The sequence below is a fragment of the Haliotis cracherodii genome, unplaced genomic scaffold (genome assembly GCF_022045235.1).
Source record: "Haliotis cracherodii isolate W230 unplaced genomic scaffold, xgHalCrac1.p SCAF_11, whole genome shotgun sequence".
Taxonomy (NCBI): domain Eukaryota; kingdom Metazoa; phylum Mollusca; class Gastropoda; order Lepetellida; family Haliotidae; genus Haliotis; species Haliotis cracherodii.
The window spans coordinates 16185972-16202573 of record NW_027266266.1 but is presented as its reverse complement, the minus strand read 5'-3'; the positions used below and the strand labels follow the sequence as shown (position 1 = coordinate 16202573).

At 40.8% G+C, this 16602-nt stretch overlaps 1 pseudogene; it reads right to left on the bottom strand.

Annotated features, from left to right (window-relative positions):
- Nucleotides 1-257: 257 nt before the first annotated feature.
- The window catches only part of LOC139454882 (lactase/phlorizin hydrolase-like), a 40791-nt pseudogene continuing 24446 nt past the window's right edge, over nucleotides 258-16602 (bottom strand).

The window sequence follows — 16602 nt, the reverse complement described above, 5'->3', positions numbered from 1 at the left end:
GTACTCGTGTCTGCTTATTTGGACATTGCCAAAGACAGAACATTCACGTATGCTTACTGTCAAAACATATCGAACATGGTATTGTAAAGTACCTGTGTGTGGAAAATGCAAATGTCCTACAACTCAACTACTAGTGGGTGGTTCTGGGGCGAATGTATATCAGTAAACTAATGGTATGATGGAGAGAAAAATGACACACATAAATCCTATAAAAGCAACCAAAATGTGATCATGGACATTCGTCCCCAGTGACAAACCTAGGTTGTAGAATTGTGTTTCCGATGCAAGAACCCATTGTTTCGAATAAGACTACCATAATATATAGACGACGTTTTAGGATGCCAATCTCGTTTTGGATCGGTAAAATTGACGTAGTACAGACCAAAAGCAACGCTGTAGCCGTATTTCCACTCGAAGCTGTCGGTGAGGGAGTAGGCCATGTAACCACGAACGTCAACGCCGTCGAGTTGTATAGCTGAAATATGTAAAGGTAACCGATTTGTAGCGTCAAATAGACGTTGTCGGTGATGTGGCAAAAGGGCTGCACAAAGTTGAAATTCTTCGCCATGCAAGAATCCGATTCTAAGATTGGCCTCAATTATAAGATGATGACCCTTGTTGTGTCAGCATCTCAACCGTGTCCGTGACTTTGATCAATACAGTAAACTCTGCCTTACTTGAAGCTTGCGCGCAGTGATATTATTTGAATAGTGTTCAAAGCGGCATGAATCGAAGCCTACATTCTCATATAGCACCGGACCATGCTAAAGTCGTATTATATCGTATAATATACAAATGGATCTTGCATTAAACGTTTTGTATATACGGTACGAATATATTTCAGTGTGCAGACGTTAAGTAGAAACCACACGACAGGAGTGTAGAAACCACACGACAGGAGTGAGACAGTGAGTTTTGTGTGACAATACTGAGGACAGGGTTTCAAGATATCACGGCGCCTCAGGTTAATCAGCTTATTGTGGGAGGACAGACCGCAGTGATACAGGTCTTAGACATATAATTGCCACTTGGGTGATAACCCTTGAGAACGGGTATGATGCTGACAGACCAAGAATCATAATCAGGACGAATCAGGAATTCGAATCATGATCATAGGGATGTTACTCTGCACGTCAGCAAAACAACTCGACACTTTCCTTTGGGCATTGTCAGTGTCTTCTTTCTTAACATTGTATGAGGTTCACTATTTAGTGTTAAATTATTAAACCACGTCACCTTGATCATTCGTTCTGTGAAATGGTCTCTTTGTTTCCCGCAAATGAGAGATTACATCTTTCGTGGGAAACTTCTGATGAATGGCAGGTGATTATACTTATTTAAGTATCTACTAAAGCGAAAGGATTTGTTCAGCCCTCAAACGGTCAATGAAGATGGAATCTTTGGTATTCAAAGATAGCATTCGAGTCCATTCAACGTATTCCGCTACCTTCACAGTTTAGCAATGATGGAGTAGTGATATTACATTACTTAACTGTAAACTGTGTAACGCCAAATCCCTACGCATATTGTTCGTGCTAGTCAACGGCCTTCTTTGAATACAGGTTATTCTGTGATAAGCAGAACTTGTTTGCGTGGCCATAAGGACTTAAAGAACTTGGCCAAGTATTTGTTCTCACGTTCTGGAATGTACAAGCATGCGTATGGTATAATTAGTAATTCGGAACACTGTCCTATAAAATGTAATGGAGTCACAGTAACCTTTCAGTACTTCATTGGTGTGGGACTTCATGTACTCCACTCTATCCGTGTCATCAGTTGTACCTGACTTGTCTGATACGCCGTTACCGGTAACATAGACGGGGATGTTACCATACCGCTGTTTGACCCTTCTCAGTACCACCCTGATTCCCTTGGGGTACATGTGAAGCCGTGGACAGTTAGTACTGAAAAGTGAATATATAGTTGTAGTTGTATCTTCATGTTATCCTCTTTGTCATGAAGGGGCGGTGGGATAGCCTAGTGGGTACAGTGTCACGTCGAATGCCACGGTTTGTTTCCCACATGATGCAGTGATTAAATCTCATTTCTGGTATCTCCACGTGATATTGCCCGAGAATTGCTTCAGTCGGCGTAATACCATACCTACTGTGTCGCTCACTGTATCACATGTTGCTATGTTTGTATAAAATAAAAAGTAGGCAAAAATCATGTGCAAAACGCATCTTCTATTCTTTAATACCTTCACAAATGTGTACATTATTTTCTTGAATCATCTGGATATTCAGACGTTATACGAAAAAAGACTGGGTTGTTGAAAATTATTCAAAAGTAAATCATGTGAAACGATTTTCATAAAGATTAAAACTAAAGCTTCACCTTGCCATTGATGTGTTTACCGAAACCGTGACGGCTCTGTCGTCAGTGATGGAGGGTTGGGCGGTGCCGTCGTTGTGACGTCGCTCCTCCACTATGTTGGTGGTGTAGTAGCTGATGCCGAGGAAGTCAGCCGAACCTGATACAATGAACAAACAATTTAATGTATGTTAAGATTTGTCTCCTCTATCTGCTGAAACAGATTCCATTCGGCGTAAAAGGCAAAATAGAGGTGAAATAATACCATCTTCTTCGGCATAGCCTTATGACCTGGTTCATTAAAGCCAATTAACCATACCAATATTGTATATATCGAAGATCAATAAAATGACGACAAAATATATGAAAAACAACATTTGTATTCATTGAAACATGATGTGCATGGCAAATGTTTTGATTGTCTCGTAACAACAAAATGCGATAACAGTCACCACAAACTTTGCAACGTAGTGTACAAATCAACCGTTCCGAAACACATTTACACCTTGGCCCTGCATCCCTTCTCGGAGTTACAGCTACATCTTTACACGTGACGATTCGGGGTAGAATAGGTCTTCAGCAACCCATGCTTGCCGTCACAAGCGAATATGCTCGTCGTAAGAGGCGACATACGGGATCGGGTGGTCAGACTTGGTTGATGCATGTCACCGCATCCCAACTGCATGGATCGATGCTCATGATATCAATCACTTGATTGTCTGGTCCAGACTCGATTATTTCCAGACCGCCGTCATAAAGCTGGAATATTGGGGGTGCGGCGTAAAACAAAAAAAACACAAACAAACAAACAAACAAACAAACAAACAAATACACCTGCAGCACAGAAGCTCTCGGCATCACTTAGAAGCTTGTGGTAGGGCAGTCCACAAAGGCTCATGTGCTACTGATATTACCCATCCAGACATCGTCTCCAACAGTTGCGTGCATCCAATGCTGCTCGTTTGACAGGCTGGTACAAAGCAGCTGGTGTAGGGGAAATTGAATCATTTGTTTTAACTTTCAAAGTGAATAAGTCTTTGCGTGCCTCATGCACTACTGAACAGATACTGGTCCGATCATACCTTGAGACAACAAAACGCTCAATGACCGGCATCATGTTCCTCATATCTTGCTTGGTCGGTACATGTACATCACCAATGCAACTAAAACTCAATGTCTTTTATTGATGTGGTGTCATTCTACACTGATGGTTTGGTTGACAAACAAATGCGCACAAACAAATACGCATTAGAATGATATTTCATTCCTCAATATGTATTATATTTCCCACAAACAAGGCAAGTTCGAATGTCAAAACATTCTGATATTCTAGCAATTTGCAATACTGACTGATAAGCTGAGTGGAAATGACGTTACCAATGGGAATTTGAGGTCAACCGTTGCTTCTGACGTTATCAGAACAATGGCTTAGAGGCCAATTTTAACAGAAAACAAAAATCTGTCCAAACCTAACAAATATACCGTTCAGGAGTAGATATTTAAAACCGATTTAATAGGAATTCTTTTTGGGTATTTGAAGTGAATATTTTATCTATTGAGGCTGTTGTCTTAATCATATGGACTTAAACACAAGGCTTTCTTTGACACATTTCCAAGGACATTTGTCTGAAACACTCGCTTCTAGAGTTGGTCAGTAGGAATTTACCTGTATATCAAACATGATATAAATCAACACGGGTCAGTATGAATTTACCTGTATATCAAACATGACATAAATCAACACGGGTCAGTATGAATTTACCTGTATATCAAACATCATATAAATCAACACAGTTTGAATGGAAGACCCTTATCTGGTATCCAGTATGACATACATGTACATGTCCATACAATGTGTAACTATGTCCACTAACAAGGTATTGGATGACTGGCTTCTTGTTCAATTATGTCCACGGTATAACCACATGGCATCATTAATAAGATTCATGTTGTGTGATCGAAAGTCTGCCTTGCGTTTGCTTGTTAACTTAGTATACACAAAAGCGTCATTAATAAACTATGTCTGCATTTTCAGTTAACTGTAATTACCAACATCACGAAACACTAACTTTTTCCTCGACATATAACGTGTCTAGCAGGAAGGTATTATTTAACATGAGGCAAAACTATTTTAACAGATATTTTATGGAACCAATTACTTTAAGAAATTCCATCAAATGCCTACAGCTAGTGTTAATGTTAGTCAATTATAGCTGGAGAAGATATTTCCCTGCAAAAACTCATCACGCTAATGGAACAAAAATTGGAGTCGTAGGTTTGCATTTCTTGGATATATTTTTCAAATTATCAAATAAAAAATAAAAAAATAATCGAATGACATGTTTGTCTTCTTGTTTTGTTTAGCCGAGAGTACATATTATTTATTGATGAAATGTATTGTGTTACTTTGTATTCTCAAGTTGATTAAAGGGACTATTTTTTATAAATACGTTTTCGACTGTTGTACTTGATATTGACCGGCAGCCATTAGTGGTAAAGGGTACCGGATATTGTTTCAAATTGTTTACAGAAACTCCAATTCAAAAGATAATTTTATTGAAAGGTAGGCTCCTGTTATATATGCATGTGTTTAATATCCTGGAACATTTTGTAATATTTATTCACAATATTAGATATATTCCCCACCCGATCCCGCTAGTTGCCCCTTACGACAAGCATAGTCGCCTGTTACGGCAAACATGGGTTGCTGAAGATCACGGGTATGACTCTCATCACAACGTAGAATACTGGGAACCAGGTCTGCTGGGGAAGGGGCTGGACCGGGTTGGATTTTGTTTCCGGATCACAACTTGAAAACCGTGAAAGACATTTCATCCAAACCTGATACAATCATTAAGTAAGCAAGGGCTGAAGTGATGCCTTTAGCTATTTAGGAAGTTTTCAAAATTTGAGTTTTCCTCTGTTTCCGTTTAAAAAAAATAGATTTAGCTGAAACGGAGGTAGGTGTCGTTTCTAGTGTTGTGAAAGCCAATTGAGTTCGTGAATACCGTACACCCCGCTAATGACACAATCTCTTCTAATCAAGATCTCCTCGGATTTAAAACCCGAAGGGATTGGGTGCGTTTCTGTTCTTTATATGGACCACACCTCTCAGATTTATATACGTGTTCGTATGTTGCTTACGCACATCTTTGATTCATGTATTGTAGTGACTGTCCCCACGCCATCTCTGGCCACGTTCTTCTCCTTTTCTGTAAGCACAATGATATGGGACTGATTACCATTCTGTTCCTTTCCATATGTACCATACCCACTCTGCACATCGGAGATACACGCTGTCCCGTGACGATTCCGGGTAGGAATTAGTCTTCCGCATCCAATGCTTGACGTAAGAAGCGACTAGCGGGATCGGGTGAGGCGTTAAACACCAAACAAACAAACAACATAGGAGTCCCTCACCTCTGATCATGTTCCTCTCTACGTCTGTAAACACCGGGAGACGGGACTGGTTAAGATTCTGTTCTCTCCTTCTGAGAGACACTTCTCTCCTCATGACATCCGGGTACTCTCCGTCCAGGAGCACTGGGTCAACGAACCAATCAAAGTCGAAGGCAAACTTCCGGTCTTGAGCGGCCCAATCACCAGGGTCTCTTTCCGACTTTGGCAGAGCCCAAGAAGAATACACTGCAAGTCCCACTCTTCCTGGAAATGACATATACGCAAAAAAGCCCACAAAGTACCTTTCCCTACGAAATTGGACGTGTAATCAAAGGTATTTTAATGTTCATTTATATATGTTTATAGACATTCGAAACGGTATTCGTTCTAAAGGTTTTTAACTTCTACAAAGTCTCATTGTACATATAAACTGGTCATATGGTCAACAACAAAGTTCCTGTGACACCAATATTTTGGTGTATTTTCAAACAAGTTAAGTTTGGTTTTCAATATTGTAGTACATGTATGGAATCAAGTAAGAAAAACGCAACTGCTTCAGAAAAGCGTCAGAATGAGCGTCTGCGAGCCATTGATGTGCTTGAAGCAGGATCGAGTCAACGTGATGTTGCAAGACAATTTAACGTCCACAGAAACACCATTGGTGTTTATGGCAACGTTCGCAACAGACGAATGCAGTCAGAGACCATCCTCGGTGTGGCAGGCCAGGCGTAACCAATAATCGACAAGACAACTAAATTCGAACAACACACCTACGAAATCAATTCCAGCCAGCAACAGTGACTGCAAGAAGCATCCCTGGCCTCCGACGAATATCTTCACAAACCGTGCGCCGCCAACTCAGATGTGCAGGGATTGTCGCCAGAAGACCCGCCAGACGTCCCATTTTGACAGGAAACCACCGCCAAGCACGTCTAGAGTGGTGCAGACAGCGTCTACGCTGGACGGCCATGCAGTGGGGACAAGTTCTATTCACTGACGAGTCTCGTTTTCACCTCAGCCACAGCGATTGACGGATGTACCGACGTCGAGGTGAACGTTACGTCAATCATTGTGTCATGGAAGAAGGTCGGTTCGGGGGCGGCATCGTTATGATATGTGGCGGGATTACAGAAAGACAGAGGACCCCTTTGATAGTGGTAAAGGGAAATCTCAATGCACAGCGCTACCGCGACGAGATCATCGGCCCTGTTGTTCTACCGTTTTTGCGTCGTCATGGCTCAGACATTACCTTTCAACATGACAACGCCCGGCCTCATATCGCTCGACTTGTTCAGGATTCTCTTCAACAAAACAACGTGAATGTCATCCCCTGGCCGGTTCGCTACCCTGATCTTTCACCAATTCAAGCACATATGGGATGAGATGGATCGGCGTCAACCACGTGTTCCACAGACACTCCAGGAACTTCGAAACATGCTCCAGCAGATATGGACAGATATCCCACGGGACTTTGTGCGACGCATGGTCCATTCCATGAGACGAAGATGTGTTGCTTGCATCGCAACCAGAGGTGGACACACACGCTATTGATTTGTAAATTGACATTTTGGCATGTTCATGGTTTTTATGAAATCACGCATTTTCTGAAGTCAGTATGGCACATTTAACCATTTGAACACTTACAGGAGTCTTTTACCTGTTGCAAACCTCTAATTGTTTCAGATTTGGTAAGAAACATAACTTTGTATTAAATCTTATTCAATGTCACAGGAACTTTTGTTGTTCAGTATATATATAAACCCAGTAGAAACAAAACTGTTTGGTATAAAGGACACAATGCATCAGACGTTACTGTTGTTCACATTTCCAGCCTAGAAGAGGATGTTTCACCAATCATTTCATCAATCCACTAACAGCAGAAACCTTGGTAAGATAAGATGACACCTTTTTATCACGAATGAAATGTGGGTTACATCAGCATAAGGTCTCAGCTTATAGATAACGACTCATCATGTCAACCGATGTTATTAAATGCTTAATCAAATCTCTTTGTCAAGTATTAAAGATAAGCAGTAAAACATATATCCCTTAACATAAAGTGCATTTACTCGAGCCTTTTATTAAGCATGTAGATAAAATTATTTTTTCCCATCTCGATTGTGCAATGGCCCTAGAGACCAAATATTTTTGGTAAACGCTGAGCCTGAAAAACACTTTGCAACAATGTATTTTTTGTTGCAGGCAATTTCATGTTTTGTTCAACAGTCTGAAGCATAATTATCTTTTTTTCTAGAATGTTGATCGGTGACAGTTTATTTTTGTCGGTACAATCCCAGGGCCCCCAGAATATCAAATGGTCGTTCCCTTTCTGTCTGTCTGTCTGTCTGTCAGATGACTTGTAAGTACCGTTTTGGCTCTTCTTAAAATCCTCTTGATAAATCCTGTACGCTGCAGCATGTGCTTTGATCATGTTGTGAGCGGCACGATACCCTTGACCTCTGACCCTTGGGACATGCTGTCCTTACTCGTATCCATACAGTGCTAGAGTATTCGGTTCATTTTGGGTTATCCACGTTTTGACCTGCAATATACAACCATAATAAATATATATGATAAATCTGTCATCAAAACAACACCCCTTTGAAAAACGGGGGCATAAGGCGATCAGCATCCGTTTTCTGTTTCCGGAGCAGAACTCCAAAACCGTTAAAGGTTTCTTGTTGAAACCTTTTAGATCAGCCTTGTAGTGAATGGTGCCTTTTGATGATTTGGGGAATTTTTTTCATGACGACAGGTTGGACTTATACTGAAAATGAGGTTAGTGCTCGTTTCCGGAGCAGAACTCCAAAACCGTTGAATCTTTCTCAATGAAACTTGCAATACAGATCACTCAAGTGAACAGGGGCCTCTTAAAGATTTGTTGTTGTTTTTTTGTCTTTTCAATGTTTTCATGACAAGTTAGACTTTACTGAAAATGGGGGTAGTGCTCGTTTCCGGAGCAGAACTCCAAAACTGTTGAATATTACTTGATAGAATTTGCAATACAGCTCACTTAAGCGGTGAACTGGTGCCTTTTGATGGTTTGAGATTTTGAAACATTGTGAATAACATTATTATTTCTTCTCTGAACTTAATGTATTCGATGGCAATGAACCAAAAGAGGGATATAAGTAGCCAAACGCCAGATTTACCGAATTGCACCAGTCCGGGAGGATATGTCATACCCTGATAACTCTTGTCCACCTTGTGTTCCCAACCCCCCCCCCCCCCCCCCCCCCCCCAAAAAAAGAAAAAGAAAAAGAAAAATACTCTATTCATTGTGTAGAGATATTCTGTAATCCATTATCTGTAAATAAAAAGACTTTGCTTTTGACAATTCTTACGTCTGAAAATTTAATACATTACTCGAGTATGACAAAAATACAAAACAATTAAATAGTTACAGGTGAAATACCCTCCAAAGATTAAATATACAAGGACATATGTTTCCGTATCGACATCCTTATTACCTTATCTCCGAAGTTCTGAACGCATAGTTCCCGAAGGCTTCCACGATGTTGTTATCCAGCCAGCCGTTTGTAATAGCAGCTGGGATGTCCCACTGGTGAAGGGACACGATTGGTTCAATCTCAGCATCAGCCAGAGCCAAGAGCAGCTCGTTGTAATAATTGATGCCATCCTGGTTGACTTCTTCCGACGTTCCCTTCGGTAAGATTCGGGTCCAGGAGAGTGAAAAGTAATACGTCTTCACCTCATAATAAAATATAAATGGTATTTTAGCATTTTGAACACGGTGTGAGTAATTAGTGGAATTAGAGAAAGAGTGAATGTCTCAAATGAGGTTCCCTGTGCAGTACCTAATGTGTGTAGTATATGTGTTACAGTCAATGTGTAAAATGACTGACTTTATCTCTCAGGCAACTGATAGAACGCCAAAATATTTCAGTCTCTTTATAATTATTTTGCCATGTATTCTATTATGACAACGATTTCCAAACATTTTTATGCTCTGTTTCATCGCCAAGTGACTGAAAATGATAGGAAAATGTATATTTTAGAAAACAATTTGGCTTCCCAGTATAATTTGTCTATTGCGATGTCTCTAAGTCAGTTTGGATATGCAGGGATTGCTCAAATAAACTAATGTCCAAAAATAACGATACCAACTATTTTTAATTCATTTTGAGTTATAAGTGATTTACTTTATATGAAAACATATTTAAACATACCCCACGGGAAAATTTGACAATTTGTGTAAAAGACGTACACTTTTCAAAAACGATGTCATGTGCCGTAGCACGTAATACACGTGCAGATCTACTGCTAAAACTGTTGACCCGACACGTTAGGAACACAACACCAACACAAACTTCTGCATGTTAAAATATGATTAAAATGAATTTTTGTACACATGATGTTAAATGATTACTCTAATGAAATATACCAATATGAATTTTTTGTATGGTTTTGTTTTTCTTCCATAACCTTTCGAACACTTGGTATCGTTTCTTTTGGACATGAGTTTATATTTCTAATACATATAGAATGTGGATGTTGGTACTGTTTTAATTTAGTATATTATCTTTGCGATGTATTCGGACTAGTACATGATAGAGGTGTTATGTGTGTATTGATATGTATGTATGATATTATTTATTGGATTGGTTGGTTTGGTTTGTTGTTTAAAGCCACACTCAGCAATATTCCAGCTATATGACGGCGGTCTGTAAATAATCAAATCTGGACCAGAAGATCCAGTGATTGATATCATGATCATCGATCCACGCAATTGGGATCGATGACATGCATCAACCAAGTCAGCGAGCCTGACCACCCGATCCCGTTAGTCGCCTTTTACGACAAGCATGGGTTGCTGAAGACCTATTCTAACCCGGAAGCTTCACGGGTCTTATTTATTGGAACACTGTTTCGATCAGTACTTGATTAGTTATGTAATAACACAATACATGTGAACGGACAGGATGGTCTACATTCTGAAAACAAATTGATTGATTGAAACGATCCTAGCCATCAGGTTACAATAACATAATCAGCCAGGTCACAAACTATGTACGCAACCATCTGATTACGTATCCAACATGCATTTTGTATTAGGAACTTCTTCTGATCTGTTCTGATCAAGAATTGATGTTGCTAACTGAATGAATGAATATGCCTCCTGAATTGCATAATTCAGTCAGTGTTTGAATAGTAGAAAACAGTTATACATGTTGTCAACATCGAGTTGTTTTCTGAAATCTTACCCCAATATCTTTGAGAGCTGCAACAACATCGATTTACTGTTTCGAGGGCATGAAACCTTTGTCAGCTGTCTGTTTCAAGTTGGCCCATGTAAAAACGTGAACCCCTTTCCTATAAACAATACCATGTCTGTGTTTGTTTGGGGTAAGATGGTACGCAATCATCCAAGTTATCGAGCCTTACCACGATTCTATTTGGTCGCCTATTACGACAACCATGACAGTACTTGGGTTTTATTCCAGCGCGAGTTCAAACGGAGTTTGTCTATATTCTGAACAGTGGTTTTTTTGCAATGTTACATCTCGAGTGTTAATGGCGTTGACGATACGACCAGCATGGGTTGTTGAAAACAAATACCTTCACATGGGACAGGAAGGAGTAGCAGAAGATCAATTCCAACCCGGATCCCCACGGGGTGAGAATGTACATACCAAGTCACCTGTCACAACTATTCGTTCATACGAATATTTCAAAATCAAAATGTTTCACTAAGAACACCAGGATCGGGTGGTCAGGCTCACTGGCTTCGTTGGTGCATGTCATCGTATCCCAAATGCGTGGATCGATGCTCATGATGTCAATCACTTGATTGTCTGGTCCAGACTCGATTATTAACAGACCGCCTTTAGATAGCTGGCATACCGCCTTTAGATAGCTGGCATATGTGTGGCAGCTGGCATATTGCTGAGTGTGGCGTTAAACAACAAACAAACATACATGTACGAAAAACACAAAGAACACTGGCGTTCGTATTAACGGGTTTTTCCCATAGTCACTTGATACCTGCATTACAATCAAAACGCAAATCTGTTTTCACATCCCTGTTTTCAGTTGCATAACGGGTATTATGTTGTGTGAAAACCGAGGGAATAGCGTTTCACCAAGTGATATTAGCCTTTCATAAAGTGCATTTCACAGGTGTACAACAACGATGATTTGTACTATGCGAGAACCAGGTAATTGATTTCATTAAGTGCATTTCACAGGTGCATGACAACGATGATTGTACTATACGAGAACTAGGTAATTGATTTCATAAAGTGCATTTCACAGGTGTATAACAACGATGATTGTACTATGCGAGAACCAGGTAATTGATTTCATTAAGTGCATGTCACGTCACTACGTTAAAGGCTCTTCCTGATGTATGTGGGTTTTTTACCTTTTGTGTCCAACAGCTCTTCTATCTGGTAAGCGAAAGTGGAAGAGACCCACGCAAAGTCTTCTGGGAACACTCCAGGAAACATTTCATTCTCAAAAGGTAGAGGTTGTCTATTCGGATCTGTCAAGGCGCCTCGTTTGAAGCCATTATCGTGGAAGACCTTTCAGATTGAAAAAGTCTTCGCTGTAATTATTTTACAGATATAATGAAGCCAAAAACAAATAATATGATTGGTGAGCAGATGGACTTCACACATTGTACATATAATATCTAACTTGGGCATGCGCACCAACGCTATCTGAGTGAGTGGGTGACTTTTCATTTTTTAAATATGATTATACTGTTATCATGGCGCTCTGTAAACAGTTGAATCTGTACAAATCAAGTCCTTTTGGCTTTGGTTTTGTCCGGACAAAATCCGGTTTTGTCATTAAGACTGTTATTGATAAGTTTGACCAGGTCGTTTTGAAAGGGTATTTTATACATACGTGTCGCAGGAAAGCTGCAGAGGATCTCGGGGTCCTCGTCCTGTTGGTGCTATTAAAGTCGACATGATGAACTCCAAATTTTTCATGGTATCCACCTTCCCACTCAAAGTTATCCATTAACGACCACGCGGTATAGCTTCTTACATTCACTTCGTCAAAATCAATAGCTGGAGACAGAAAATGAAAGGACAAGTCTTTGGACTCCTGGAAGTGTGATGTCTCGATGTTTGTATAAATATCATCAGGCAAGTTGACACCTATCATTTTTCTTTTGAAGTTCTGAAGTTTGAACAATGGCAAAAAAGAGCGAAAAATGATGATTCGTCCAAATTTAAGAGCAAATGTGATAACATGTACTCGATTAACACAGATGTATGTGCCATCATTAACTGCGTAGGAAAGTTAGTTTGGGTCGAAGTCTTGCACAGGTTAAAATATTTAACACAGTTCCCCAAAGCCACTAATATCAGTCATTTTGACATCTAACAAATATATGCATTTAGTATTGTGAAGACTAAAAAAACGAAAGTGTTGAAATTACCAATGTCTGGTTCTGCTTCTAATTTAAACACCTGAAAATCTTTCATGACATGAAAGGTTTTTTTACGTTTCATGAGACAAAACAAATGCAAATAGTGTAGACGTGTACAGCGTTCTTTGGCTCAGTGCAACATGACCGTTATTTACTCACTCAGTGAGTGCGTATGATTTTATGCCACTTTTAGCAACATTCCAGCTTTGTCATGGCGGTGGACAGCAGAGATGGGCTTCATACATTGTATCCTTGAGGGGGATCGAACCTGAACCTGATGAATGATTGGTTGGTTGTTTGTTGTTGGTTAACGCCGCACTCAGCAATATTTCAGCTATATGACGGCGGTCTGTAAATAATCGAGTCTGGACCAGACAAGTGATTGATAACATGAGCATCGATCTACGCAATTTGGATCGATGACATGCATCCACCAAGCCACCGAGCTTGACCACCCGATCCCGTTAGTCGCCCTTTACAAGCGTAGTCGCCTTTTACGGCAAGCATGGGTTGCTGAAGACCTATTCTACCCCGGATCATCACTGGTCGCGTGATGAGTGAACGCTTTAATCACAAGGCTACCCGAACCACCCTTACCCACCTTTCAGAACTTCATTTATGTAAGATCGAAAGAAGTCAACCCTGTGTTGATCATCCAGACTACCATTGTTGTCAGACAGGCCGTTCTCATTCAAATAGATGGGGATGTTGCCGTAGTTGCTCTTTACCCAGTTGAGAGTCTTCCTCATCCCCCAGGGAACAATTATTAACCAAGGGGAACCACTCCTGTCGTGAGTGAGTGAGTGGGTGAATATGCTTTTACGCCGCTTTTAGCAATATTCCCGCAATATCACGGCGGGAGACACCAGAAATGGGCTTTATGAACATTGAGTGTATCGTTCGCAACATCACCAAGAAGGATTTCATCGAGAATGTAATTGAACCCTGATAGGCAGCGGAGTTGCCTGGTGGTAAAAGAGTTGGCTCGTCGCGCCGAATCGAAGTCTCGTTTTCGACTCTCCACATCGGTACGATATGTGAAGCCCATTTATGATGTCCCCGCCGTGGTATTTCTGGAATGTTACTACAGGCAGGGTAAAACTGAGCTCACTCGAGCCCTGATCTTCAGCGTGACGATCCAATGTTTGAACATACCGAGATTCTGAATCATATGAACACATGGAACATCATCCCAGTCGAGTTGTAAATGTCCATAATGTGACCGCTGTATTACTCCAGTGTAGAATACCTCAGTATTATTATGATACAGCCCCTGGCTCTATTCGCGAACACAGCTTCGTGTGATATGATTGGACGGCTATATTTTGCGTCAGACTCAATCCGAAGCTGTGTCGCGAATTTGTTACTAGAATACTTTATAAGAAATCAAACCTGTTTATTTTTTAAAATAGTTTAACTTTATAATTTGCATGTATACACGACTATGATTAATCACCAACTACAGCTAGACGGAACCAATGGTTGGTTGGTTGGTTTGTTGTTTAACGCCGCACTCAGCAATATTTCAGCAATATGACGGCGGTCTGTAAATAATCGAGTCTGGACCAGACAAGTGATTGATAACATGAGCATCGATCTACGCAATTGGGATCGATGACATGCATCCACCAAGCCACCGAGCCTGACCACCCGATCCCGTTAGTCGCCCTTTACAAGCGTAGTCGCCTTTTACGGCAAGCATGGGTTGCTGAAGACCTATTCTACCCCGGATCATCATTGGTCGCGTGATGAGTGAACGCTTTAATCACAAGGCGACCCTAACCACCCTTACCCAACTTTCAGAACTTCATTTATGTAAGATCGAAAGAAGTCAACCCTGTGTTGATCATCCAGAGTACCATTGTTGTCAGACAGGCCGTTCTCATTCAAATAGATGGGGATGTTGCCGTAGTTGCTCTTTACCCAGTTGAGAGTCTTCCTCATCCCCCAGGGAACAATTATTAACCAAGGGGAACCACTCCTGTCGTGAGTGAGTGAGTGAGTGGGTGAATATGCTTTTACGCCGCTTTTAGCAATATTCCCGCAATATCACGACGGGAGACACCAGAAATGGGCTTTATGAACATTGAGTGTATCGTTCGCAACATCACCAAGAAGGGTTTCATCGAGAATGTAATTGAACCCTGATAGGCAACGGAGTTGCCTGGTGGTAAAAGAGTTGGCTCGTCGCGCCGAATCGAAGTCTCGTTTTCGATTCTCCACATCGGTACGATATGTGAAGCCCATTTATGGTGTCCCCGCCGTGGTATTTCTGGAATGTTACTACAGGCAGGGTAAAACTGAGCTCACTCGAGCCCTGATCTTCAGCGTGACGATCCAATGTTTGAACATACCGAGATTCTGAATCATATGAACACATGGAACATCATCCCAGTCGAGTTGTAAATGTCCATAATGTGACCGCTGTATTAATCCAGTGTAGAATACCTCAGTATTATTATGATACAGCCCCTGGCTCTATTCGCGAACACAGCTTCGTGTGATGTGATTGGACGGCTATTTTTGCGTCAGACTCAATCCGAAGCTGTGTCGCGAATTTGTTACTAGAATACTTTATAAGAAATCAAACTTGTTTATTTTTTAGAATAGTTTAACTTTATAATTTGCATGTATACACGACGATGATTAATCACCAACTACAGCTAGACGGAACCAATGGTTGGTTGGTTGGTTTGTTGTTTAACGCCGCACTTGGCAATATTTCAGCTATATGACGGCGGTCTGTAAATAATCGAGTCTGGACCAGACAATCCAGTGATTAATATATCATGCGCATTGATCCACGCAATATGGGATCGATGACATGCATCAACCAAGTCAGACAAGCAGAATCGCCTCTTACGGCAAGCATGGGTTGCTGAAGACCTATTTTACTCCGGATCTTCACGGTTTGGTTTGGTTTGGTTTGTTGTTTAACGCCGCACTCAGCAATATTACAGCTATGTGACGGCGGTCTGTCGTGAATTGGTCCATCATCATATATAGTGACATGTCTACAAATACCATCCCCCAAGAAGTACAATGATGACATCTGTGTTTGTTTGTCTGTTTGTTTGTTGTTTCACACCGCACTCGGCAATATTCCAGCTATATGACGGTGGTCTTAAATAATTGAGTTCGAACCAAACAATCAAGTGATTGACAAAACATTATGTGATGGTTTAGAACATACCTTATGATTACACAGACAGTCCTTGATCTATACAGCAAGCAAACACATCTTTAGTTGGAGGGTTCTCAAGTTACACCTGGATTTGTAAGTTTGTTGTTTAACGCCGCACTCAGCAATATTCCAGCTATATGACGGCGGTCTGTAAATAATCGAGTCTGGACCAGACAATCCAGTGATTGATATCATGAGCATCGATCCACGCAATTGGAATACGATGACATGCATGAACCAAGTCAGCGAGCCTGACCACACGATCCCGTTAGTCGCAAGATACAGACTTTAATATTCTGAC